This window comes from Hemicordylus capensis, chromosome 1 (genome assembly GCF_027244095.1).
Source record: "Hemicordylus capensis ecotype Gifberg chromosome 1, rHemCap1.1.pri, whole genome shotgun sequence".
In the NCBI taxonomy this organism is placed as follows: domain Eukaryota; kingdom Metazoa; phylum Chordata; class Lepidosauria; order Squamata; family Cordylidae; genus Hemicordylus; species Hemicordylus capensis.
In genome coordinates, this window is record NC_069657.1 from 357,321,538 (window position 1) to 357,348,278 (window position 26,741).

At 45.3% G+C, this 26,741-nt stretch overlaps 1 long non-coding RNA gene across 1 annotated transcript in view; it reads left to right on the top strand.

Moving 5' to 3' along the window:
- LOC128346782 (uncharacterized) overlaps window positions 1–9,568 on the top strand; it is a 30,715-nt gene extending 21,147 nt beyond the window's left edge. Inside the window, exon 3 of the long non-coding RNA XR_008317211.1 lies at window positions 9,460–9,568. This is a non-coding gene — a long non-coding RNA (uncharacterized LOC128346782). The remainder of the gene's footprint in view (window positions 1–9,459) is intronic.
- Window positions 9,569–26,741: the final 17,173 nt, after the last annotated feature.

Below are 26,741 nucleotides of genomic sequence, written 5' to 3' on the forward strand. Positions count from 1 at the left end.
CCACTTATATTATGCAAATATTGACCATGCAGTGGCTTATTTTTCCATTTTTCTGCTCGGTTCTTGACTTGTTCTTTCTTGTAGGCCTGCTTTGTTTCATTGGTGTTGAATAGTTTTGCATTATTGACCATTTGAAGTGCATCTTCTTCACTGTCCTTTATATATTCTTCAAGGCCTCTTTTCTCCTCCTCTACTGTTTGATGGACTTGCAGCATTCCTTTTCCATTATTATTATTATTATTATTATTAATAATAAAAATTTTATACTGCCCTTCCAAAAGGCTCAGGGCAGTTTACATTAAAACACCATCAAAATCAGTTAATAATCAAAACAAACATTATAAAACATAAAACTATGATTAACAATTAAAACATCATAAACCAACAATTAAATAATCAGAACAATTTAAAAACAAGTTTTTAAAAGCTGAGAAAGCGTGGTTGAAGAGATGTGTTTTCAGGTGTTTTCTGAAAATTGCCAGAGATGGGGAGGATCGTATCTCAGCAGGGAGCGCATTCCACAATCTTGGGGCAGCAGCCGAGAAGGCCCGTTTCTGTGTAGCCACCAAACAAGTTGGTGGCAACTGGAGACGGACCTCCTCAAGTGACCTCAATGGCCGGTGGGACTCATAGCGAAGAAGACGCTCTCTTAAATACCCAGGGCCTAAGCTGTTTAGGGCTTTATAAGTTACAACTAGCACTTTGTATTTTCCCCGGAAACCTATTGGCAGCCAGTGTAACTCCATCAACAAAGGAGTAATGTGGTCTCTCCGAGATGACCCAGAGACCAACCTGGCTGCCGCATTTTGAACCAACGGAAGTTTCCGGACTACGTACAAAGGCAGCCCCACGTAGAGTGCATTACAGAAGTCCAGTCTGGAGGTTACCAACAAATGTACCACTGTTTTGAGGTCATTGATCTCAAGAAACGGGCACAGCTGGCGTATCAGCCGAAGCTGATAGAAAGCACCCCTGGCCACCACCTCAATCTGAGAAATCAAGGAGAGACGTTGACCCAGAAGTACTCCCAGACTGCGAACCTGTTCCTTTTGGGGAAGTGTGACCCTGTCTAGAACAGGCAGATCAAAATCGTCTCTAGAGTTCCGACCCCGCACAATAAGTACCTCCGTCTTATCTGGATTCAGCTTCAGTTTATTCTCCCTCATCCAGCCCATTACTGCTTCCAGGCAGGCATTTAGGGAGGATATGCCAACTCCTGAAGAAGTTGACATGGAGAAGTAGATCTGGGTGTTATCAGCATACTGGTAACACCCAGCTCCAAATCCCCTGATGATCTCTCCCAGCGGTTTCATGTAGATGTTAAAAAGCATTGGAGAGAGTATGGAGCCTTGAGGAACACCATACTTAAGCTCAGATTTTGAAGAGCAACAATCTCCATCAACACCATCTGGAATCTGTCTGAGAGGTAGGAGCAGAACCACTGTAAAACAGTGCCTCCCACCCCCAACCCCCTCAGACGTTCCAGAAGGATACTTTGGTCGATAGTATCGGAAGCCGCCGAGAGATCCAAGAGGACCAACAGAGTCACACTTCCTCTGTCAATTGCCAATTTGTCAATTGCCAAAGATCATACATCAGGCCGACCAAGGCAGTCTCCACCCCATAGCCTGCCCAAAAACCAGTTTGAAATGGGTCTAGATAATCAGTTTCCTCCAAGACCATCTGGAGCTGAGAGGCCACCACCCTCTCAATTACCTTGCCCAGCCACGGGATTTTGGAAACTGGCCTATAATTGCTCAACTCTGAGGGATCTAATGCAGGCTTCTTTAGAAGAGGTCTAATAATTGCAGGAGGCAGGAGGAGACAAGGAGGCATCCTGCCCTCCCTCAGAGAAGCATTTATGATTTCTACCAGGCCGCCTACAACAGCCTTCCTGCTAGATAGAACAAGCCATGTTGGACAAGGATCAAGAGGACAAGTGGTAGGCCTCACCACTCCAAGCAGCTTGTCCACATCATCAGGAGTCACAAACAGAAATTGATCCAGTTGGATCGTATAAGGAGTTGTCGGACACCTCCAGTTCAGACATCAAATTAATTGTGGTGTCTCCATCTAGGTCGGCCCGAACCCGAGAGATTTTGTCTGTGAAAAATTCATTAAACACACCACAGCGGGTAACTGATGCCTCCAAATTCTGGTTCAAGGGAGAGGGAGCAGATACTAGTCCCCTCACAACCCTGAACAATTCCGCTGGACGTGAACTCGCAGAGGCAATACGGGCAGAAAAGAACCGCTTCTTTGCCGCATGTATCGCCTGAGCATAGATCTTTAAATGTGCTCTATGTCGTAATCTGTTGGATTCGAGTTGAGTTTTTCTCCACTTGCGCTCCAGTCGCCTACCTTGCCACTTCAGCCCCCGTAGATCTTCCGTATACCAAGGCGCCAATTTTGAAGCAGGTCGGAGGGGATGCTTAGGAGCAATCGTGTCTACTGCCCTGGTGAGCAAGTTGTTCCAGTTCTCAACCAGGGCATCAACAGGATCACCAGCAGAGCCAACATTAAACCCCTCCAAGGCTTCTTGGAATCCTACCGGATCCAGTAACCTCTTCGGGCGGACCATTCTAATAGGCCCCTCACCCCTGCGAAAGTGGAAAGCGGTTGTAAATCCAACCTTAACCAGATGGTGGTCCGTCCATGACAACGTGGAGATCGTAGGAGTCCCCACCCATGGAACACCACCCTGATCAGAATAAAAGACCAAATCAAGCGTGTGACCTGCAATATGCATCGATCCAGAGACTGCTTGGGATAGGCCCATAGTCGTCATGGCCGCTATGAACTCCTGAGCTGCCCCGGACAAATTGGTCCCAAAATGAACATTGAAGTCCCCTAGCACCAAAAGTCTGGGAGACTCCGACGCAAGTTCCACGACCAGGTCCATGAGCTCAGTAAGGGATTCCGCTGGGCAGCGGGGCTATCGGTACACCAACAGAAGTCCCAATCTATCCCTGGTCCCCAAACTCAAGTACACACATTCGATATGGTCCGATACCCTATCAGGGACCCTGGTAAGGGAGATGTTATCCTTATAGACCACAGCCACTCCACGTCCCCGCCCACCTCCCCTCACCTGCTCCTCTACAGAATATCCTGGCAGGAGAAGCTGGGACCAAACTGGACCACTAGCCTCCCCCAACCAAGTCTCAGTAATACACATCAGGTCGGCCCCTTCATCCATGATCAAATCATGGATGAGTTCTGATTTATTTTGGACCGACCTGGCATTGCAGAGGAGAAAGGTAAGGTTATGTGGGATGTTGGCAGTGCTCCCTGAGGTCAAAGAGCTGGCAGGACAGCTGGAAAGGGGGACAGCTATTAGATTTCTTACCACCCTTCCCCTGGAACAGCCTGCTGACCTGCCAGCAGGTATGGCATGGTATTAGGCAGCTTTCTGTGTTCCTAATCCCGATTCTGCCTACCCATGGCTGTTATTTATGAAACAAAAGCTAAGCACACAGGGACCTATTATATGCTTGATGTCACATGTAGTTTGGTTCTAAGTGAAGTTTCTTGGAAAGGCAATCGTTGCCTTCACAAAGATATGGACAAACCTGGCCTTTAACTCTTTTTTTGCTTGTAGGCTGAGCTACCCAGATATGAATAATTGATACACATTCAAATAGCTGCCAGCTCTTACGGATCTCCTCTGTGTGTGGTAACTTTCTAAAATCCAGTCAGTACATCACCATAGCAGGGTTCCATTTTCTTTTGGTAATCTGAAATGTTTTCATGAAATGGGCATTTTTATTTGTACGATTTTATTTATGCTCCAACATGCATATTTTTTGCAGAATAATGTATGATATATATGTGCTTGAAGACCATGAGGTTACATAGTAAAAGTTTACTCTTCCCTTTTCAGGTCATCTAAACCCTTTTCTCTCTATAGGGGATTGCAGGATTTGTTGTGCTGATTGCATGGATTAACACTGCAAAGCCCATTTAATAAGATCACTTAAAAATAAATTGAAAAAAGTTAAAATAGGTTAAAACAGCATGGTTGAGTCAAAGGAATCTCCATTTGGAATAATCCCACCTTTTTTTGTTCCTCACAGTCTAATTAGATAAATTAATGACCACATTTTCTTCCATTGATTGTCCCTTGATCTCAATATTCCTTTTCTCTTCTCTGCTTTTGTCTTTCAGCCTTTTGAATTCTTTATTCTTTGCCTTGGGAGTTTTGGAATAAAAGATTGTGATGAACTGAATAGAAATGCTAGTGAAGCAAAAAGTATTTGAATTCTCTGGAGATTAGTTTGCATATTAATTGCTGATTTGTAATCTCTGTACCTATAAAAGACCTCTCCTATCTATTTTCCAAATCCATGTATGTATCCATTTTCCCTCTTTGCCATGCTCAGTAGTGGTTTATGTGGTCTAATATTTCTATTTCTTCAGAATCAGCAAGAAAATAAAAAAATAAAAATCAGGAAGATATTTTCTACATCTGCTCTTTCTTCAAATGTACTTGCAAATATTCTTACAGCTTCATGTATATTTCCCAATTTGTAAGTGAACTAAAAATTGCTTATGCTAAGAACAGAAGAATAGCATGGCTGGATCAGGCCCAAGGCCTATCTAGTCCAACATCCTTTTTCACACATTGGCCCACCAGATCCCTCTGAGAAGCACACAGGAAAGAGGTGAGGACATGCCCTCCTGCTTGCTGTTGCTCCCCTGCAACTGGTATTTAGAGGCATCTTGCCTCTGAGAATGTAGGTGACATTTGGCCACCTAGACCTTTTCTCCAAGCTAGTGGCCATTATCACATCCCATGGCAAAGAATTCCATAGATTAATTCTACGCTAAGTGGAAAAAGTACTTCCTTTTGTTGGTCCTAAATTTTCCGGCCCTCAGTGTCCTGGAATGATGCCTGGTTCTTGTGTTGTAAGAGCGGAAGAAAAATTTCTCTCTGTCCACTCTCTCTACTCCATGCATAATTTTATACACCTTTATCATGTCTCCCCATAGTTGCCTCTTTTCCAAACTAAAAAGCTCCAGATGCTATAATCTTGCCTCATGAGGAAGGTGCTCCAGGCCCCTGATCTCTTCTGCACTTTTTCCAGTTCTACAGTGTGTAGGGATGTGCACACTGGCAAGACCTTGAACCAATTTGCTATTGAGCCAAGCTGGTCTGAGGGCTCACCCTCAAGCTGGACTGTTCTAAGGCGCATTCATTTAGAATGTCTAGATATCTGGCTGTCCATACCCACACGTGAATTTGCCCATTCTATGTGAGGGTAATTGAAGTCACCCATTATTACAGCTCTGATTCTTTTTGACACCTCTCTGATTTGCTTCTCCAACTCTAGGTCACTCTCAGCATTTTGATCCGGAGGGCAATAGCATGTCCCTAGCAACACATTTCATTTCAGTCTTCATATTGTCGCCCATAATGATTCTGTGGAGAGGACTCTGGTCCTCCTAGATTTTCTAGCTTATTGGATTCTATGCCTTCTTTAACATACAGTTCTGCTCCACCCACAATCTGCTTCTCCCTGTCTTTCTGTCCTTTCTGTAGAGTTTGTATCCATAACAGAATAATGATAATTTTACATTAACACATATATAATGAAGGCAGCACAAGGAAAATGTTCAAATTCATTCCAAAACTGAAGTAGTAGAATATAGCCTAACACAACATATTGTTGCAAATGTTTGCTTTAAAAAAATCTAGTGGCCCAATCAATTGTACCCAGACCAATAAAGACATGAGGCATCATTGGAAGGAAAGGACCACAACTTAGGGGGTAAATTTCTATCCTCAGCAGCCTAAATGTGTGAAAACCAGCAAACCACTACACTCCCAGATAGGGATGTGCTCCAGTTGTTTTGGCTCCTCTTTGGGGAAGTGCTGAAACAATTAGGCCTCCTTCAGCTGAATATTTCAGTGCGGGGTGAGGAGTCCCTTATAAAGGAGGAATGCATGCAAATGGGGTAGGCACATGTGTCTACCCCATTTGTTTGCATGCTGTGGGAGGGTTGCTGGGAACAGCATCCCATCAGTGTGGCGTGGCAGTTTAAATGGGACAGCAGCTGCTGTCAAGCTGCTTTCAAGTCAGATTTAAAGAAAGACAACACCACAATGGGGTGGTGTGGGGCAGTGGCGGGTCACCAGAGGAGCATGTAGGACCTGCCTGCCTCCTTTTAAAGGTGTTTCTCTGTTGCTAGCACTGCTCTTCTGTGGGCCTCTCTGCTTAATTCTGAGACCACAGGCTTGTAGGTCTCACTCTTAACATGCTCAGGAGTCTCATGGGATCATGGACTCTCCATTTGTTGGCATATTGGGGACCAGTTACTTAGCGGGCAGTGGGATGGTTGCCCTCAGCTTCAACAGCTGCCAAGTGAATTTCTCATGCCTTTCCCTATATTAGGGAAGTCTAAGTAGACTCCAGAGGTAATTTTCAAGTTAGCCTCGTCTCAAGGTCTTTCTTTCCCAAGACTGCCTTGGGAAGGACCCCCCCCGGGTCTCCTCGTGAGTAGCTGCGGTGAGTAGCCATGGCGCGGAGCTGCGCTGCGGCTACTTACAATCAGAAAGCGCTCGCTCCGCAAACCCAGGCTTTAGGGAGGGCTACTTGAGCAGGTAACCTGCTTGTAAACCACCGGGCTCGCCTGCGAGCCTGGTGATTTACACGATCAACATAAATCAGGCTAGGCTCTCCTAGCCCAATTTTTGTTGATTGTGAGAGTAGCCCCACAGTCTGTTCTTTCAGCTGAAATGTTGAGAATTGAAATGTTGAAGCATAGATTCTCATTAGTGTAGGCTTTGAAATGCTCATTTTTCATAGCTAACTTACATTGTCACACAGGACACCATGCTTGGGATAAGGGTCACCACTGCACTTCCCAGAAGTGAAATATTAAATGACTGTACATTCTGTGTTCTGCGGCACATTAAATGTAACACATGGGACTACATCAGAGTACTTTTGAGTACAAAATCATGACTCAGGATGAGGGCTAATCAAACATGCAAAAGCAAAGACCAAACCCCCTACAATACAGTAACTAAAGATCCAATGGAGTGAGTCCCAACCTAAAATGGATAGGCCAACACAGCTTAGCTCCAAGCAGCATTGAGGCCCTATGGCTGATGCTGCCCTTCTTGACCATAAAGAATCTAGGGACTGACAGGAACTCCTCATGATGCCAAACACATGTCTTAAGGTGCTCACTAGCCCAATGTTACTTTTCCTGATAACGGATTGGACCTGCAGTTGTGACCAGGAAACCTAACTAAGGAACATGCTGCAAGGCAGGCAAAAAAGACCCCCATCAGAGGTCAATTCGATGAAAGCCAAAAATCCCTATCTGGCCCCCCAAAGGGTGACTAGCAAGTGCCCACACTATGCCCAGGCAGGGAGGGAGAAGTCCTTTCATCCCCTCCCCTCCTGGTCCATCAGCCAATCACCTTGCACTCCTTGCCTCAAGCTTTATTCAAAATGAGGCTGGGGCAAAAAAGTAAGCCATCCCCCAGATGTGGCTGGATTATTTATTATTATATTAATTCGATTTCTATACCGCTCTTCCAAATATGGCTCAGGGCGGTTTACACAGAGAAATAATACATAAATAAGATGGATCCCTGTCCCCAAAGGGCTCACAATCTAAAAAGAAACATAAGATAGACACCAGCAACAGTCACTGGAATTACTGTTCTGGGGGTGGATAGGGCCAGTTACCCTCCCCCTGCTAAATAAAGAGAATCACCACATTAAAAGGTGTCTCTTTGCCAAGTTAGCAGGGGTTATGCACAAATCCCATGGAAACAAATGGATAATGTTTCTTTATTAAAATAGTGCCCATCAGCACTTGTTTAAAATGTGAGAATGACTGACATACTACACAGGGCAACGCGGTTGGAGCACCACCCATGCTGCTGCACCTGTGTAATCACTGCCGACGGTGTTGTGCAAGAGGACTGTTTCTGTCTGTCGGAAAGCTGTGCAAATGCAATTGTGCAACAGAACACCCATTATTTCCTTTCTGCTCCTTGGCTACTGAGAGAGTAATTCCATACATGGTTTTTCTGCTATTTGATTGCTAGTCCAACACCTGGTATCTTGGCAAGACTGGGTCTAATATAGTTATTAATCAAAGTCTACCCACCCGGATGTTCTGGAAGAAAAAGCTGTGAGCAATATGTTGTGGTTATCTGTGAATACTTACTGACTGTGAAAAGATCAACAATGACAGGGTGTTTTTTTTTGTTTTTTGTTTAGTAGGCCACCTAAATATGTGATTTACCAGTGCTACAGATAAATAGGAGATGGAAATTATCCATGTCCTGTTTGTGAGCTTCCAGAAGCATCTGGCTGGCTGCTGTTGGAAAAAGCCAGCCAGATCTGATGGATTTTAGTCAGTAAAGCAATGGTTCTCTTCTCCAAGGATGATGTACATCATGAGAGAAATGCACTGTTGCCAAGGAGAGCACGACCATCTCCCAGATCCACATAATTTGTTTCTTCATTGCTTGAACCAAATTGCTAGCCCAGCCTCCAAGTTTTCCCAATCTGAAATTATTTTGATAATTGTTGGATTATGCCCTTTAGTGCTGATTACATATGGGAAACTCACTCAAGCCATTGCCCTCTGCATTTAACAAGATAATGAATTTCACCCCTCCCCCAGCACAGCTTTTAAAGGTGTCCTACCAGTTTTTCTTTTCAGAGAACACTCTTGTTGAAAGAAATACAGAATCACAGGTGATATAACCAAGTATCATAACCATAACCAAGTATCACCTGAATTCTAAATGGTCATTTGGTTTCTTTTGCAAGGTAGGAATGTGCGGAACACCTAGAAGGAGTTTGACTGTGAAGTCCGTTGCCTTGGGCCAGAAGAATTTGCCACAAAAAAATCTGCCCACTTTTTGCAATTTGATTGTTCTCATTGGTGCTCATTCCTGTCAGGGTTGGCCTGTCCACTAGGAGAACTAGGAGGTTCCCTAGGGTGCCAAGTGGGGAAGGGCATGGATGGCCTGGGTCATGTGCCACCAGCTGAGTTTCCAGTTACAAGTCTAGTGTATGTTTCAGTCTGTAGTGTCCCATCACTGATAGTGTTTGCTATATCAAGTGGCTAGACATCTAGGAATGTTTTCTAGGAATGTTTTAGAGAGGTTTGGAAAGATGGATGGCTGTTAAACTGTAGAAAATTCTAGGAATGAGTCCAAGCTTTCTGTTGAGATAATAAATCCACCATGAGCACACCTGAACTGTAGTGGAGGGTTTTGCTCAACAGTAGGACTTGCACATCTGTAACCAAGTGTCACCAAAAGCCAAGAATTTATTATATAAAGTTGTCTGAGTTACATATAATTGTCTGTATGTCTGTGCCTGAATTGCTAATGTTGCCTCCTTTTATTTATGTTTCACAATTTTACATTCTTTGTGTTAATGATACATCTGTCATCGGATATCATCTTCTGCTTCGCTTCAGTCGGTGGCCAGGAGGAGGAGGTGGTGGCAGTGGTAGAGGAGCGGGCAGGGAACCACAGTGCTGCCGGGGCCATGGACTGCCGGGCAGGGGCCGCCACTGCTGCCTTTGCCGCTGCCCCTCACCAAGCCTGGTGATGACCCCTTCCCAGGAGTACTGAAAGACCTGTGTGCCCTGAGAGGAAGGCAAGAAAGGAGGCACCCAGGCGAGTGAGCTCTTGTCCTCCGCTCCTGAAAAGACCAACAGCCTGTGACAACATTTTATTAATCTTATGTTGTAAACCGCTTTGGGTGCCTTTGTCAAGGCAGAAAGGCAGTATAAAAAAATGCAACAAATAAATAAATAGATAGATAGATAAAATTGCTTAAATAAGTCTGCATGTTCTGTTTTGGGAATTCTAAGTGAGATTATCGCACCCCATTTTATGACCTTTTCCTTTTTGATCAAGCTAAGGACGTGGGTTGTCTTTGGGCAGCAGTTGCCCTCCTCCTAATTCATGGCCAGACTGATGTAAAGCAGTCGTTGCTTTAATTTGTATACTACACGCCCCACCCCCCACACACTGTGTACGTCCATGGCTAAGACTGTTGCTGCGCTCTGTGGCTGATCTACTTCCCTGAGAAGTCTCAAAGGTTCACAGTGTGCCTTGGCTTCTGGTTCCCCTTGAAAGGAAAGTCAGTGCAGACTTCCATCTCTAGTCTCTCTCGCACAGCAGCTTAGCTGTTCTTTTCACATGGGCTCAATATGCATATATCTTGCAGGGGAGGGCAGAAGTGATGACACCAAGTGATGACACCAAGGGGAGGGCAGCAGTGGGGCTCTGGGGAAGCTCCCCAGAACATTTGGAGCCCCCTTCCCAGAAGACAGGAGGCCACAGACCAAATCCCCATGGCTAAGTGCACCTCTGTTCATTGTCATGAACCCTTTATTATTTATTATGTTGACATCAGCCTCTCCTATCAAGTGTTCCTCCATCCTTTTTGACAGAGCCATTATTTTAATTATTATTTATTATTATTTATATACCGCCTGATATGTCTATCTCTAGGCAGTGTATACAATTTAAAACATAACAAATATAAAATAGAGTAAAAACAGTTAAAACAATTAACTTTTAAACAAACATAATAAAACAGTTAAAACAATTTCATGGGATAAAAACAAACAGTCTAAAATTAAGTTCAGTTAAAAGCCTGAGAAAACAGGTGTGTCTTGAGGGTCTTTTAAAAAGCAATCAGAGATGGAGATGCTCCTATTTTGATAGGCAGCATGTTCCAAAGCCCTGGGGGAGCCACAGAGAAGGCTCAGTCCTGAGTCACCACCAAATGAGTTGGTACCAACCCTAACCAGACCTCCCTTGATGATCTTAATAATAAAGGGTTCATGACAATGAACAGAGGCGCACTTAGCCATGGGGATTTGGTCCGTGGCCTCCTGTCTTCTGCTGGGGGTCCAAATGTTCTGGGGAGCCTCCCCAGAGCCCCACTACTGCCCCACACCTGCTGGGCAAGTAAAGTCTTTTTCTTTTAACTTTGTGCATGTGCGCAGAGGCCTGAAATGGGTCTATATGTTCGAGAAGGAGCTCTTGCCACCGCCTCCCTCCGCCGAGGCAGCCCCCATCCCCGCTGTGCATCAGCGCTTAAAAAATGTTTTTTTAAAAAGATTTGATGTCTCCAACGCACACACCCCAGCCCTCAAGTGGGGATGGGGACTCTGAAACCCTTCAGATCTGGGTTCTAAAATTATATAGGTGTGACCCTGACAAAGAAGGCACTCCCTTAAGTACACTCTGGATCCAAGCCCTTACATAGGGTCGCTCATTCAGAATAATCAGAGCCATTCAAAAAAAGATCCTTCTGACCTTTTCACCCATCAGCCAATAATTAACTCACAAAGGAATGGCCAGCCAGCTAATGACCCACCATTTCAAAACACTATTCCCTCCTTAAGACGATTGTCTAATCTCAAGTGGAAACCTATTACTGTTCTGGTTACAGGCAATGCATGCACAAATTGACTAACATTAGATGCAAAAATGAAGAGAGAGAGAGAGAGAGAGAGAGAGAGAGAGAGAGAGAGAGAGAGAGAGAGAGTAACAGCACCTAGATTATAATAGGATAACATTTGGGGAGAGTTGAGTGATTAGAAACTGGACACTTATGGTGTTATACCTGTTGTACCTCAGTTAACTGAAGCACCCATTCCTAATATTATCATGAGCAGGTAGAGACAAGTAATAAATTATCTGTCAAATGCAGATGATTAGCACATCTTGTATGTGTCTGTTTCTATTTGTTTTTGTTTAGGGATTAAATGGATAATGTGGAATGTGTAATGAAAGAGAAAATTGAATACAATGGCTGTTTAATTCTGATAAAACAAACAAGTTAACAGTTGTTGATCTCCTTATTTCTGCAAAATTGGATGAGCCTTTCACACCAGCATGGAAATGAGTGTATGTATGTAATATGTAATGTGTGTGTGTATTTATTTATTTTATTTATTTTTACATTTTGTATCCCGCTCTTCCTCTGAGGAGCCCAGAGTGGTGTACTACATACTTAAGTTCCTCCTCACAACAACCCTGTGAAGCAAGTTAGGCTGAGAGAGAAGTGACTGGCCCAGAGTCACCCAGCAAGTATCATGGCTGAATGGGGATTTGAACTCGGGTTTCCCCAGTCCTAGTCCAGCACTCTAACCACTACACCATGCTGGCGCTCATTTATTATACTATTTATTATACTATTATTTAGTATGTATATTTATTTATTCTATCTATCTATCTATCTATCTATCTATCTATCTATCTATCTATCTATCTATCTATGAATTTGCTATCTGATTACTGCAAATGGGTCTTTTGCTATGGTTTTGTCTCAAATTGCCCTGGATGGGAGACTGGGATTTGTCACAAAGGAGCCTTAATGTTCTGTGGATATTCCTGTATGGGGAAATTCACCTGCGGGGATGAGTGTTTGGCAGATTGTGTGTGTGACTCAGCAGTTTTTAATTTGAAAACAAAGAGAGGAACAGAAGAAGCTGTGACTGCGAGTTGGCTGAAAGCACACTGTTGAGAGCTGGAAGGCCTCTCTCTAAAGCTGAGGTAGCAGATTAGAATATTCCCTCCAGCCTTCCACACTGCACAGGGATTCAACCAGCAGAATAACTAGTTGCAGAATTGTCCAAGGTTCCCTAAACCTCTCTACAGCACTGTAATGACCGGGGCAGCAGCACCATAAAAATGGTGTGTGTGTGTGTGTGATGGTGGTGTGGCAGCGGCACAGAAGTGGCAAAGTGCATTTATAGGTGGGTGCGCTATGTCCCACATATTAGGTTTCTGAAACAGAAAGGGGTGGGGTGGGGTGGGGTGAGGGGCAAATGCCCTTGGTAATGACTGCAATGGATTATATGTAAGGCTCGTTCCAGAGATTACTACACATTGTTACTTTCGATGAGGGGAAAGGAGTAAAGGTGGTCGTTGTTCTCTTTTTCTGTTTTGTGTATTTATTTTAAATAATACTGATCATGCATTGTGCCATACAGATCTTGTCTGAATCTTGATTTGAGACCATTCTCTGGCTTATTGATTCTTGAAAAGGGATTATAGTACAGACCACGCCTGCAGAATTTGTGAGCCACCAAGTGTAATCCGGCCCGTCAGCCATGTGCTGAGGATGACCAGATGCTTGCCGGTTTATTTTTGCAGTCCCAGGTAGGCAACAAACAAGCAAGGTTTCTCTAACTTGAGGTGGGCTACCCTGTATGGCTGACTCACTATTCGTATAAACCTGGTATAAATTCATCCAGTATTGACAAGTACAGTAGACAGTTCGGCCAGAACCATGAATTAAAACAACTGTTACTCAGTGTAAGTAAATGCACAATATTGCAAAGTGCTTTGCAGACAGTACATATTTTTCAAACATCTTCCCTTAGCCTCCTGAACTGACAGGTTTATTGGCTGTCTGCCCTAATCCAGCTTTCTTCAGCCTGCTTCATGCATGCCTTGTGGGTTGTGCAGCTGCTGCTATTAAGGAAGGAAGGGGGAGCGTGGAGGAGAGAGGTAAGCAGCTAGAGCAAGACACTCTAGCACATCACTCTCCTCTCCTCTCCTCTCCTCCACATTTGCTCTTTCTCTATCCCCCTCCTTTTCAAAAATAACATGCCAAGGAGGGTGAGATAGAGGGCTCAGCATGTGAGACCCTGCTGCTGGTGCCCCCAAATCATGGGTTCCCAGAAGCTACTATCAGGGTTTAGGTAAAGGGAACTGGTATTTCATTTGGATAATGTTCCTAAATGGTGAAATTATTTCATAATATTTATCACATTTTTATCACTTGGTTCTACCAAAGAGCTGAGGGAAACACACATGATATTCTTTCCCGCTTTTTAACTTCACAACAAATCTGTGACGTAGGTTTGTTACTTGGAAAATAACTGACTGGCCCAAGATCAGCCAGTGAGCCAGGGTAGAGCCAGGCTTTCAAGAAGAGGTATCTTTGGTGTTTAGTGGCTTTAGGGGGAGGTCAGTTGTAGACAGGCATGGAGCCAGCCAAAAGGCGGCCTAGGGCAAGCCCTACCTGGCAGCCCCTAAAGAGACATCCTGCGTGTGTGTGACATCATGTGCATGGGGTGTGGCTTGGGCTCGGTAAGAGCCCCGACGGAAGAACCCTGCTGGATCAGGCACAAGTCCCATCTAGTCCAGCATCCTGTTTCACACAGTAGCCCACTAGATGCCTCTGGGGAGCCCACAGGCAAGAGGGATGTGCATGTCTTCTCTCCTGCTGCTGCTCCCTTGCAACCGGCATCTAGCAGCATCTTGCCTCTGAGACTGGAGGTGGCCCAGAGCCATTGATAGACCTGTCCTCCATGAATTCGTCTAAGCCCCTTTTAAAGCCATCCAAGCTGGTGGCCATCACCACATCCCATGGCAAGGAATTCCATAGATTAATTATGTGCTGTGTGAAATGAAAAAGTAATTTTGCTTGTCAGTCCTAAATTTCCCAACCTTCAGTTTCATGGAGTGACCCCTGGTTCTAGTGTTGTGAGAGAGGGAGAAAAATTTCTTTCTGTCTACCCTCTCCACTCCATGCATAATTTTATACACTTCGATCATGTCTCCCCTTAGTTGCCTCTTTTCCAAGGTAAAGAGCCCCAGATGCTGTAGCCTGGACTCATAAGGAAGGTGCTCCAGGCCCCTGATCATTTTGGTTGCCCTCTTCTGCACCTTTTCCAGTTCTACAATATCCTTCTTAAGATACAATGACCAAAGCTGTACACAGTACTCCCGATGTGGTTGCACCATAGATTTTTATAAGGGCATTATAATATTAGCATTTTTATTTTCAACTCCCTTCCTAATTATTCCTAGCATGGAATTAGCTTTTCTTACAGCTGCCATGCACTGAGATGACACTTTCAATGAGCTGTCCACCATGACCCCAAGTTCTCTCTCCTGGTCAGTCACCAACAGCTCAGATCCCATCAGCATATATGTGAAGTATTTTTTGTGTTTTAGTGTTTTTTTGCCCCACTTTACACTTGCTCTCCGGAGCTCAAGGCCACACACCCATTTGCATGTGATGTCACATTCAAAGGAGGCATGGCCTCGAGCTCTGGAGAGCCCAAGCAAGCTCTGCCCTGTCATTTCAGGCAGCACTTGCTGCCTGGAAACACCTATTTCCCTTTCTCTCCCCAAATGGAGGGAGGGAAAGGGAAATAGAGGCTTTCAGGCAGCAAATGCTGCCTGAAATCACAGCAGAGCAGGCTCTCGGGGCTCACTAGAGCCCTGGCAGTGGGTGGGGGGATGCGAGTTCGTTCAGGGCTTTTACGGATCCCGAACCATGCCCCCCCACGGGCTTCAGCAGCCCTTCCCATTGGTGACCTAGGTTCTTTGAACCCGTTTGCACAATGGTAGCTCCACCCCTGGTTGTAGAGATGTGCAAATAGATTTGAGCTGACTCTATTGAAGCTTGAATCAGGGCAATTTGAGTGATTCAAACTCAAATAGAATCTCCTTTGGAATGAAGGGCCTGATTCGAGCATGAATTGATTGAAGTGATTTGAGCACCATTTTGTCTCCATGTTTCCCCCTTGCTGATTGGTTTTCTGGCACTGGCTTCTGATTGACTTGAGATCTCCTTGCTTCTTGGTTGGCTTGTTACCATTCGAATCAAGTGTTGGCATGGGCAACTGTGCCTCCATGGCTGGGGGGGGGGAGCAGGGAGAGGGGAGACCAAAGGAGGGATTTTCAAAATGTATTTAAGGGACTGCTGGGTGGCAGAGAGAGAGAGATTTAATAATTGGGTTGATTATTTTCATTTTTCTTTTGCAGCAAAAGTTGCACATTTGCTGCTGCTGCTGCTGCCTGCCTGTCTCGATTCTTTGTTTTTGTTTGTGTTTGTTGGCTGCTGTGTTGACTTCTGTCTGGTGCCCAACCTGCCAGGCTCTCTCTGTTTCCCTTCTTTTTGAGTTTTTAATTTTTGTTATTTTTGGGGTGGGTAGGTATCTGACAGGTGCCCATCTGCTCCCCCCACCAGGTTTTGAATCCTGGTGTCTTCTTGGCCCAAGAGTGCGTCAGAGAGCAATACCTGGCAGGCTCCAGCCGAAGGCGCCAGAAGCCTCCAACAGAAGAGGGCAGAATGTGAGACCTCCCACCGTGCGCCTTGGTCAGGTTATAGAACTAGAGGGGGGCCATCTTATTTATGTATTATTTATTTTTCTTTGTAAACTGCTTTGAGAACTTCTGTTGAAGAGCTGTATATAAATATCCATAATAGTAGCAGGAGGACTGTAGAACAGGAGGGGTGGGTTTGGGTTAGAGAGGCCATAGTAATCCCCTGCCCTTTGCCTTCCCTTAGACTTGCCTATTACTGCTCGCTTCTTTATTTGGGTGGCACACACAGCATGACTAGATCACCCAACCCCCCTTTTAAAAATATCCGCATTAAAGGCAACTCTTCTCTCCCCCCACCCACATCAGAGTTAGGGCTTCAATTAAAAAAACAACAACCCCAAGATGTCTGGGTGGGTGCGAGGCAGAGCCAGGAGCAGAGTGGCAGGTAGAGGGATGGGTGCTGCTGCTGGTTGTGGTGGGCAACAGTGAGAGGGACCTACTCCCTGACTCATCCCCATCCCTGTTGATGTGGTTGTGCACAGGCTCTCCTTTCTGGAGGAGCTTGGTCTCGCAGCGCAGCTGCCTGTGGCGGCTGAGGTAGAAATGGAGGGAGGTGCTCCTTTGTCAGGGAGTCAGCTCTTCCCGTGACAGTGGTGGAGGAGCTGTCTTTTGCTGCTGTCCTATCCAGGTTGCTAGCTCCTCCTCCCTAATCCAGTGCCTGCAGGAGCAAGAGCTGGCCATTCACTCCCGGGCAAGGAGATGTGGCTTGGAACTGTGTGACTTATCCAGCAGGAATGGGCACTCATTTCTGAGGTTATCTTGGCAAGCTGATCTTTGCTGCTTCAAGCTGCTTGTGTGCCAAGAAAGCAATGCTGAGCCAGGCTCTGTCCCCTGCTCTTTTCCTTAAGAAGACGACGAGTGAACTCCAGTCCACCCTGACCATTGGGGAAGCAATAACCTTTGCAGATGGGCTGAAGGCTGGAGTGCTGGATGCACTCAGGGCATGCTTGGGTGCATTGGAACTGCATGTTTTGTCTTACCTATGTGATCCAAGGTTGAATGGCAAAGTCATCACTCCTGATGAGCTGCCCAGTTGAAAGAACTTCCTGCTTGCAGAGGTTAGGTGAGCCGAGGAGGAGACTGGGGCACAACCAAGAGGAGGATTCTGGAGCACCTACAGCTAGTGTGCAGTCCACCCCTAACAGCAGCATTACTGCCACTTCCTGGTCAAGCAGTGTGGTGTCCCTCAAGCAGTGTGGTGTCCCTCACAGGGCCAAGTGACCTGGCAGCTCCACCTCCGTGTTCCACCCAGTGGTTCATGGAGGGGTTCCTTGGCACCTTGCAAGGGGTATGGGAGGAGCTCACTACAGCAGTGCTGAGCAGTGTGATCTGCAAACCCAGGAGCTGATGGCAGGCTGGGAGATAGAGTTGATCCAGTTTTGGGCAAGGCACCACCAAATCTAGCCGGACTTGGCAGTGGTTGCCAGATGTTTCCTCTCATGTCCGCCAACCTGCATCCAGAGCGAGAAGATGTTCTCCATGGCCAGGGATGTGGTAACACCCCATCGTGCCGACATGGATGCTGACTTGGTGGAGTGGCTGGTCTTCCTGAAGGCCAAACTCCCCCTGCTAGGCTTTCCAGCTGTCCATGGAGGGTGAGTGACTCATGGTCACCTCCATCCAATGTAATACCACTGGCAGGTCATCCCACCATGCCAACCCCCACAACAGGTGTGTCACAGGCTGCCCGTTAGTGCTGCTGACACACATAGAGAAGCACACATGCCACTGCCATGGCCAATTATGAGATGATGGACCGTTGGCCTGACCCATGTGTCAGGCTGTTAGCTGGGGCCCAGCACCAATCTGAGGCCATGATGTTATCCAGACATGGGCAGGCAGATATGTATGCTAGAGAAGAAAAGAAAAAATAAGACTTCTTCTCATGGTAAGAGCATAAGCTTTGTTTCTTGTCAGACCATTGGTCCATCAGGCCATGACTGCTCTGTCCTCCTGTCTCTCTGTGACAGGCAGGATGGAAGGACAGAAGGTTTGATTTTGTGGTTTTCTCAGCACTGAATAAGTATAATAAGCTTGCTGTGCTGTGCTATTGCTTGCTGTTAACTATCTGGTTTTGCTGGAACTCAGATTGACAAAGTCAGAAGTCCCAGCCTTCCTGTGGTTTGATTTGATTGTGTTGTGGCAAGAAATAGACATTGGCAGCTCAGCTCTATGTGTCTGAATATTTCTTGGTGATTGCTGTGATGAGCTCCATGTGTGGTCTTGACTAACTTGTGCTTCACTCACTGCTCTGGTCCGCTCTACAATCTGCATTCTGCATTGCAAGGTGTAATCAGTCAAAATGCGGCTAAAGACGTTCTAGTTGAGCTTATGGCCATGCTTGCTGCCAAGGGTGTAGCTGTTGCAATAGAGTCATAATTGTATAAGAGAGAGCAACTTATGTCAGTGATGTTACTGCAGTGCAGGCACTGTGGCTGGCAGTGGATTCTGAGTCAGTGATTCTTTTTTGGCCAAAATGTGTTTGAAAAAATGTGTAGCATTCTGTGTCAGGAGGGACAGATTCCCTTTCACTGTGTGCTTCTAGTTCTCAGAGTTAAATCTGCAAGGCAGGAACGCAAAATGCATTGCAAATTACAATACAATACTCTGTGAGTGCAGTTTGTTTCAGCCATAGGGAACAATGCACAACTCAAAATACCCCATTGTTCCCCTTGGGTATGTTCTAGGGATACCAAAGTGGGTTGGGTGGTACAGTGTGATGGATGCTACCTACCACCCAACCCACAAAAGAAATGGGCAAGTGGGTGATTTTTATTTATTTTTTAACCTTTCCCCAAAAAACCCGATAAGGGGGTTTGGGGGAAAGGTTAAACAAAAATTAAAAATTGTCTGCTTGCTCATTTCTTTTGAAGGTTGGGTGGTAGGTAGCAGCCATTACGCCCTACCACCCAAATCACTTTGGTGTCCCTAGGACGTAACCATGAGGGACAATGGGGCGATTTGTGTTCCCCATTATTCTCTATGGCTGAATCACTCAAATCACTCAAATCGATTCGAGTTGATTCGTCAAAACAACTGGCAATGTCCGCTGTTCAACAAACCGATTTGAGTATTTTGCTATTCAATTTAAGCTCAAATCAAATTGCAAAATATGATTCCTGCATAATATTGCTAGTCTGTTGAATACATCCATGTTCTCTATGTCAGCAATCCTCAAATCACAATGTGATTATCTGTAAAAGCTCCATGCTTAGCTATTATCAATATTCAGCTCTGTTTCTAAGTTCAAACAACTTTCCACTGCTGAATTCAGAAAATGATGAGCTATCTTCACCTTTTTTGCATATTGTTGTGTGATATTCCTGTTATCTTTGAGTTTTCAGGTATTTTCAGAAACATTAGAGCAATTTAAGAGCTAAATAATCAAGCAAGCATTGGTTTTGTTTTTATTGGTGCAGTGCAATTTGTTAATGGTTGCTTTAATTACTCCCTAAGCTTTCACGCATGAACTAGGAAAAGGAATGGAATGTGTCCATAATCTTGGGGATGTTAATAACAATGATTCTCTTCAGGCACTTCAAAGGCAGCTCAATTTGTTTTTCTGGATTTTAAGGAAAGTCAAACAGCGTATTAGGAAGAGGAGGAGGAATAGACAGCAATTGATAATGTATGTTACCAGTTTTCTCTGCGTTGTGTTGATCCAGTTGCCAGAGGTTGTTCTGCTGAACAATGACAGATTGAAAAAATGCTATTTTTAAAAAAGCTTCATCATGACATTAGTAAAATATCAAACTCCTATCTATTTAAAACTGTCACTTAATTTCTTTGTCTTCTGAGTAGCTTGCCAAACAATGCATGGCAGATGCACAGCCGCTGCAAAGCAGAATCCTTCCCTTCCATCCTTTGTTATATAGATAGCTCATTAAATGTGCAAAGTTTTTATTCTTGCAGCAACCCAGTGGAGTAGGTCACTGCTGTTTCCCTTTACAAATGAAATGCTGATGCTTGGAGAGACCATTTATCCATGACACTGAAAGCTCTTTTGCTTTTCAAATTCCAGTGTAATGCCTGTGCTAATACCATCCCTGGATGAACATATATTCAAAAGCTGCTCAGCTCAGAGGCGTATCTAGAGAAAATAGCGCCTAGGGCAAGCACTGAAATTGCGCCCCTTGCCCAAACATCCAACACCCATCTTTCAGATAACTTTACCATAATAGCAGCTGAAAAATACAAGTCAAGCTCGTTAATCTTTTAGTTTTTCAAAAACAATTTAGAAAACTACAAATTTCAGTATGCTGGGGCTCATGAAATACCCAAATACTATGTGGAGGTATACTTGGAAAACTAATGTCTTATTCTCTACTATGCATTGTACCATCACTATTACATAAGTTTTTAAAAGAAATGGAGAATTTGACTTTTCCCTATTTACTCTGAAAATAATTAAAAGATATGCAGAGTAAACTGTGTCACTGCTTGGAATATATTCTAGTCTTTCAGAAAGACAGTTAAAATGAGAGAAAGAAACTCCCAGTGGGCCTTAATACTAAGGATTTCACACTGATTCAAAGACAAACTCACCATTAATAGCCATATTATTAAGACATCACATTTAACTCACTTATAAGAAGCAAAGTAAGAGCAAATAAATACAATCCTAGCTCATAAGCTTCAGCTCAGTATTCACAAGCCCTGATTCTCTGTACATATTGCCAAACTGAATATGTGTACAGTGACATATTAATTTTTTTAAAAAAATTACCTGTAGCCCCTTTGGGGGGCTTCCTAAAGACTGTGGGGGAGGGTCTGCAAAGGTTCACCCTCCCCCGCTGGCTTCTAGGGCCTTGCAGGGACCATTTGATCATGTGCGGTGGCCATTTTTTAAAAAATTTTTTTAAAATGGCGACCAAAACCAAAATGGCCGCAGTGCATGCTCAAATGGCCATTTGAGCATGCACAGTGCCCATTTTGTTTATGATGGCCATTTAATTTTTTTAAAAAAATTTAAAAAATGCTCCCCCTTCAAGTGGCACCCAGGGCATGTGCCCTGCCTGCCTTACCCTAGATACGCCCCTGATAGTAATTTAGTCTGATTTCAATTTTTTAACATTCCTTTTTGATTTAATTCAAACCTCTCTCTCAAGGTGATTTTCTTGAGTTAATATGCTTGCACAAATTAAGGCTGATTGGAACTGTCTCCCCTTTTGAGCTAAATTCCCCACATTTGCCCGAACTAGGGGCTGCAGGTCAATCACTCTTGAGGCAGTTTCATTAACAATCCCTAAGAAAGACCTTTCTGATGGGAGAATGGAATTTCTTTAATATTATTAATGAGCACTCTTTTCTGTGCTTCGTGCCAACCATTAAAGCTTATGTTAGAGAACAATTTATTATGGGGCAGCTAACAAATAAAGTTTAATCATTTACTTATTTATGAATTAATTAATTAATTAATTAATTAATTTAGAGGGATGAACCTGCTATAATCTTATCTGTTCTTCCTGTGAAGTTGATTAGCTAGAATGCAAATCCTTTCTGCCAACAAAGAGAGGAGTTTCTGCTACTTCTTAGAGAAACAACTTCTCTTTTAACTCAGGTCTTTTCAGCATCTTCATCTGTGCTTGAACAGATAGGAGAAAATAGGGAATAGTTCCCCTTTCAGTCGTGTGTTAGGCTTGACCTGGAGTTACCTTCCCATGATGCCTGCTAAGCAACGTATCCTTGGGAGTTAGTCCATGTAGGCAAATGGAGAGCCCTTGATCCCATGAGTTCAGATAGTCAAAATGGAAACTTCAAGCCTGTTGTTCCAAATCACATATGGAGTACTGCTGGAATCCTGCAAACAGGCCATTCTCTTAACAGGCCAAGCTAACTCAATCCAGAAAGGGCCGTAGCTGGTGAACTAACCATTGCTGAAAGAAGGCACTCTTGGACCCCGCAACCACCTGAGCTTCAAGTGACAATGATGAATCCAATAGCACCTCCAAACTGCACCTGTTCCTTCCAGGAGAGTGTAACTCCATCAAGCCATCTCCATAATTCCTGGACTCAAGAACCTGTACCTCCATCTTGTCTGAATTCGTCTTCAATCTGTTGGTCCACATCCAGACCATTACTGCCTCCAGGTAATGGTCAAGCCCTGGATTGCCTCTCCTGATTCAGATGGAATGGAGAGACAGAGCTGAGTATCATCAGTATACTGTTGGCACCTCACTCTAGATCTCCTGATGACAGCTCCCAGCAGCTTCATCTCATATACATGTTTAAAAGCATGGCCAACAGGATTGATCCCTGAGGAACCCTGCAAGTTAGTTTCCAGGGTGTTGAACAAAAGAATGGTTACATTTGCTTCATCATGTTCTATTGCCCACTTATGGATGGTTGCAATGTACATTATTGAATACTGGTGGTGGTGGTGGTGGTGGTAGTAGTGGTAGTAGTGGAGCTCTTCTTTTGATACATTTTCTGTAACAGCATGTTCAGTGTTTCTTCTGGCTCCTCGCATGTTTACCAGCATGCTCATGCAAAGTGGTTCAATTTGTAACAGCTCATACATGTTTTTCTGTGGGTGGGGCATGCATGGATGTCTCTTGCATGCTGCAGAGCATATTGATTGATTGATTGATTGATTGATTGTTGCATTTATATACTGCCTTTCTTTACAAGACAACCCCAAGGCAGTTTACAAAAGTTAAAACATACAATAAAAAGGCAATAAAAACATCAAGCTAAAAAACATAAAAACATATAAAATACAGGCATAAAAACAATACAACACACAAAAACACACAGAAGCAGCAGTAAAAAAAATTATGTAAAAGCCTGGGTAAAAAGCCAAGTTTTAACAAGCTTTCTAAAAGCCGTGATGGAGTCTGAGGAGCGAATGGCCACTGGGAGAGCATTCCAAAGTCTGGGAGCAGCAACAGAGAAGGCCCTGTCCCGAGTGCACGACAGCCGGGCCTCTCTCGTTGTTGGCACCCGGAGCAGGGCCCCCTCAGATGTCCTCGTCAAGCGGGCAGCAACCCTTGGGAGCAGGCGGTCCCTCAAATACCCCAGGCCCAAACCATTAAGGGCTTTAAAGGTCAAAACCAGCACCTTGAATTGGACCCGGAAACGAACCGGCAGCCAGTGTAACTCTTTCAGAATGGGGGTGATGTGCTCCCAACGGGCAGTTCCGGATAAAACCCTCGCTGCCGTGTTTTGCACTAGCTGCAGTTTCTGGATATTCTTCAAGGGCAGCCCCACGTAGAGCGCATTACAGTAATCCAGCCGCGACGTGACTAAAGCATGGGTAACTGTGGCCAGATCTGCCTTCTCGAGAAAGGGATGCAGCTGGCGCACTTGCCGAAGCCGTGCAAAGGCACCCCTGGCCACCGCCTCCACCTGAGCTTCCAAAAGCAGAGCCGGGTCCAGGAGTACCCCCAAGCTGCGTACTTGCTCCTTCAAGGGGAGTGCAACCCCATCCAGAACCGGTAAAATCTCCTCATCCTGATTGGCTCTCCTACTGACCAACATTACCTCCGTCTTATCTGGATTCAATTTCAGTTTATTAGCCCACATCCAACCCATCACGGCCTCCAGCCCCCGATTCAGGACATCCACCGCCTCCCTGGGATCAGGTGACAAGGAGAGATAGAGCTGAGTGTCATCTGCATATTGCTGACAACTCAGTCCAGGTCCCTGGATGACCTTTCCCAGTGGCTTCATGTAGATGTTAAACAGCATGGGGGACAAGACCGATCCCTGTGGGACCCCACAGGCCATCGGCCACGGGGCCGAGCAGTAGTCCCCCAGCACCACCTTCTGACCCTCCCCCCAAGAAAGGACCGGAACCACTGCAACGCAGTGCCTCCGATTCCCATACTCGAGAGGCGGCCCAGAAGGATACCATGGTCGATGGTATCGGAAGCCGCCGAGAGGTCCAGCAGAACCAACAGGGACGCACTCCCCCTGTCTAGTTCCCGGCGTAGGTCATCCACTAGAGCGACCAAGGCAGTCTCAGTCCCATACCCGGGGCGGAAGCCAGATTGAAAAGGGTCCAGATAATCCGTATCATCCAAGACCCTCTGCAGCTGGGACGCCACCACACGCTCCATCATCTTGCCCAAAAAGGGAAGGTTAGACACAGGTATATAGTTATCCAGGTTGGAGGGATCAAGGGAGGGCTTTTTTAATAGTGGTCTTACCACCGCCTCCTTGAGGCACGATGGCATCCTGCCCTGTCTTAATGAAGCATTAACGATCACCTCCAGCCATCTGCCTGTCCCCTCCCTGGCAGCTTTTATTAGCCATGAAGGGCAAGGGTCAAGAGCGCACGAAGTCGCCCACACACTGCCCACGATCTTGTCCACATCCTCAGGCCGCACCAACCGAAAAGAATCCAACACAACGGGACCAGATGGTACCAGAGGCACGTCTGCCGGAACTGCCAAAATTCTGGAGTCCAGGTCAGCACGGATGCGAGCGACTTTATCTGCAAAGTGACAGGCAAACTGACCACAACGAGCTGTAGATGACTCCTCCCCCATTGTCTGGGGGGATGTGTGGAGCAAGGTTTTTACCACAGAAACAGCTTTGTTTGTCTGCACTGAGCAGACGCAATGGAGGTGGAGAAAAAGCATTTCTTCGCCACCCCCACCACCACGGAGTAGTCCCTAAAATGGACTCTAGCCCGTGTTCGGTCGGATTCGTGATGACTCTTCCTCCAGCGTCGTTCCAGCCATCGCCCGAGTTGCTTCATCGCCCGAGTTGCTTCATCGCCCTAAGCTCCGAGGAAAACCAAGGAGCAGATCGGGCTCCACCAAGCTGGAGAGGGCATTTAGGAGCAACCGTGTCAACAGCCCGGGCCATCTCTCCATTCCAGAGATCAACCTGGAAACGGGGAGGGTCTCTCGAAAGATGACTGCAACGCCTCCTCCCCGACCCTCGAGGCGGGGCTGCTGCACGATCTGGAAACCTGGAGGACAGAGCTGAGAGAGACCAACCCCGCCCAGCTCATCCAACCAGGTCTCTGTCACACATACCAGGTCAGCACGCTCATCCACAATCAAATCGTGGATGAGAGATGTTTTTGCATTAACTGACCTGGCATTCAGCAGCAGCACCCTAATCCTCGAGAGAGTGTTCTCAGAGCTCCCTGGGGTCAGAGGGTTGGGAGAAGGGCCGGAAAAAGGAACAGGCCTCAATTGCCTGGACCGTTTCGCCCTGTAACGGCCTGCCCAACTCCCACCGCCATACCTCCCTCTGCCCGCTACTTGTCACAGACATATGGAGTTTGTCACAGACATATGGAGTTTGCTCATTCACCAAAGGCCTTGATGAGGTGGTAGGTTGTGCTGTTGAATGTGCAGGACCACTCTTGTTTTTCCATTGTATTGTATCTATGGAAAGTTTCTGGTTATCAAGCATCTTAATTTGTGCTTGGGATGTTCTGTGTGCTTTTTCAATTTGTATGTATTTTTCCAGTGTTAAATCATCTTCTAAAAACAGTTTTTCTTGTATATTTTTGGAAACAGATCCCATGAGGATCCTATCTTTTAATATGTTGTCTCCTTCTGCAAAAGAACAGTCTTGACGTATCAACTGCAGCTGGGTTATCCACTCAATGGGCTTATTGGGGCCTTGGCTTATCTCATAGAAAGGTTTCCTCTGTATAGATGTATTCTTGTCTTGGTAGGTAGTAGGCCTTAAATAGTTCAAAAAGCTTGGCTGGGTTTTTTTCATCAGCTTCTGTGAGTTTCCCCCTTGAAACCCATGCTCTGCATATTGATTGATTGATTAAGTGCCATCAAATCGGTGTTGACTCGTAGCAACCACATAGATAGATTCTCTCCAGGATGATCTGTCTTCAGCTTGGCCTTTAAGGTCTCTCAGTGGAGCAGTCATTGCTGTCGTAATCGAGTCCATCCACTTTGCTGCTGGTCACCTTCTCTTTCCTTCAACCTTTCCTAGCATTATTGACTTCTCAATAGAGCTGGATTTTCCATTGTATATATCCCTATACATAGCCCAATACATACTAGAAAATGAGCCCAATACATACCAGAAAATGGAAGCCCAATACATACTAGAAAATGAGTAGCTTTCTGGGCTACAGGTGAGCTCCAACAGTTCCTTCCATCTGATCCAGTTTTCTGCAGGGCTTCCAGTCTCAAAGCCCATTTATTATTTTATTATTTGTTTTTTTACATTTCTATCCTGCTCTTTCTTCAAGGAGCTCAGAGCTGTGTACATGGTTATTTTTATCCTAACAACAACCCTGTGAAGTAGGTTAGGCTGAGAGTTATGCGACTGGCCAGAGCCACCCAGTGAGTTTCATGGCTGAAAGGGGATTTGAACTCGGGTTTCCCCAGTCCTAGTCCAACACTCTAACCACTACGCTCTGTGTTCTCTCTAATGTTTTCATCTGTACGCGGAATGACTTTTGTTCTGGGTGGCACTATCAAGGCAATGTGCGAGCACATGCATTCAGAGTGGGGGCCCAAGGTTAAGAAACCCTGCCTTAGAGGGAACACTGACTACACTACACTGTTTCTGGCATTGGTTTGTGTGGAAGACATGGCTGATCCCATGCTGACATCATGCATTGTTTTTATAAAGAACAAACAAACTTTAATTAGTGAGTGACATACTGAAACAAGAGCAG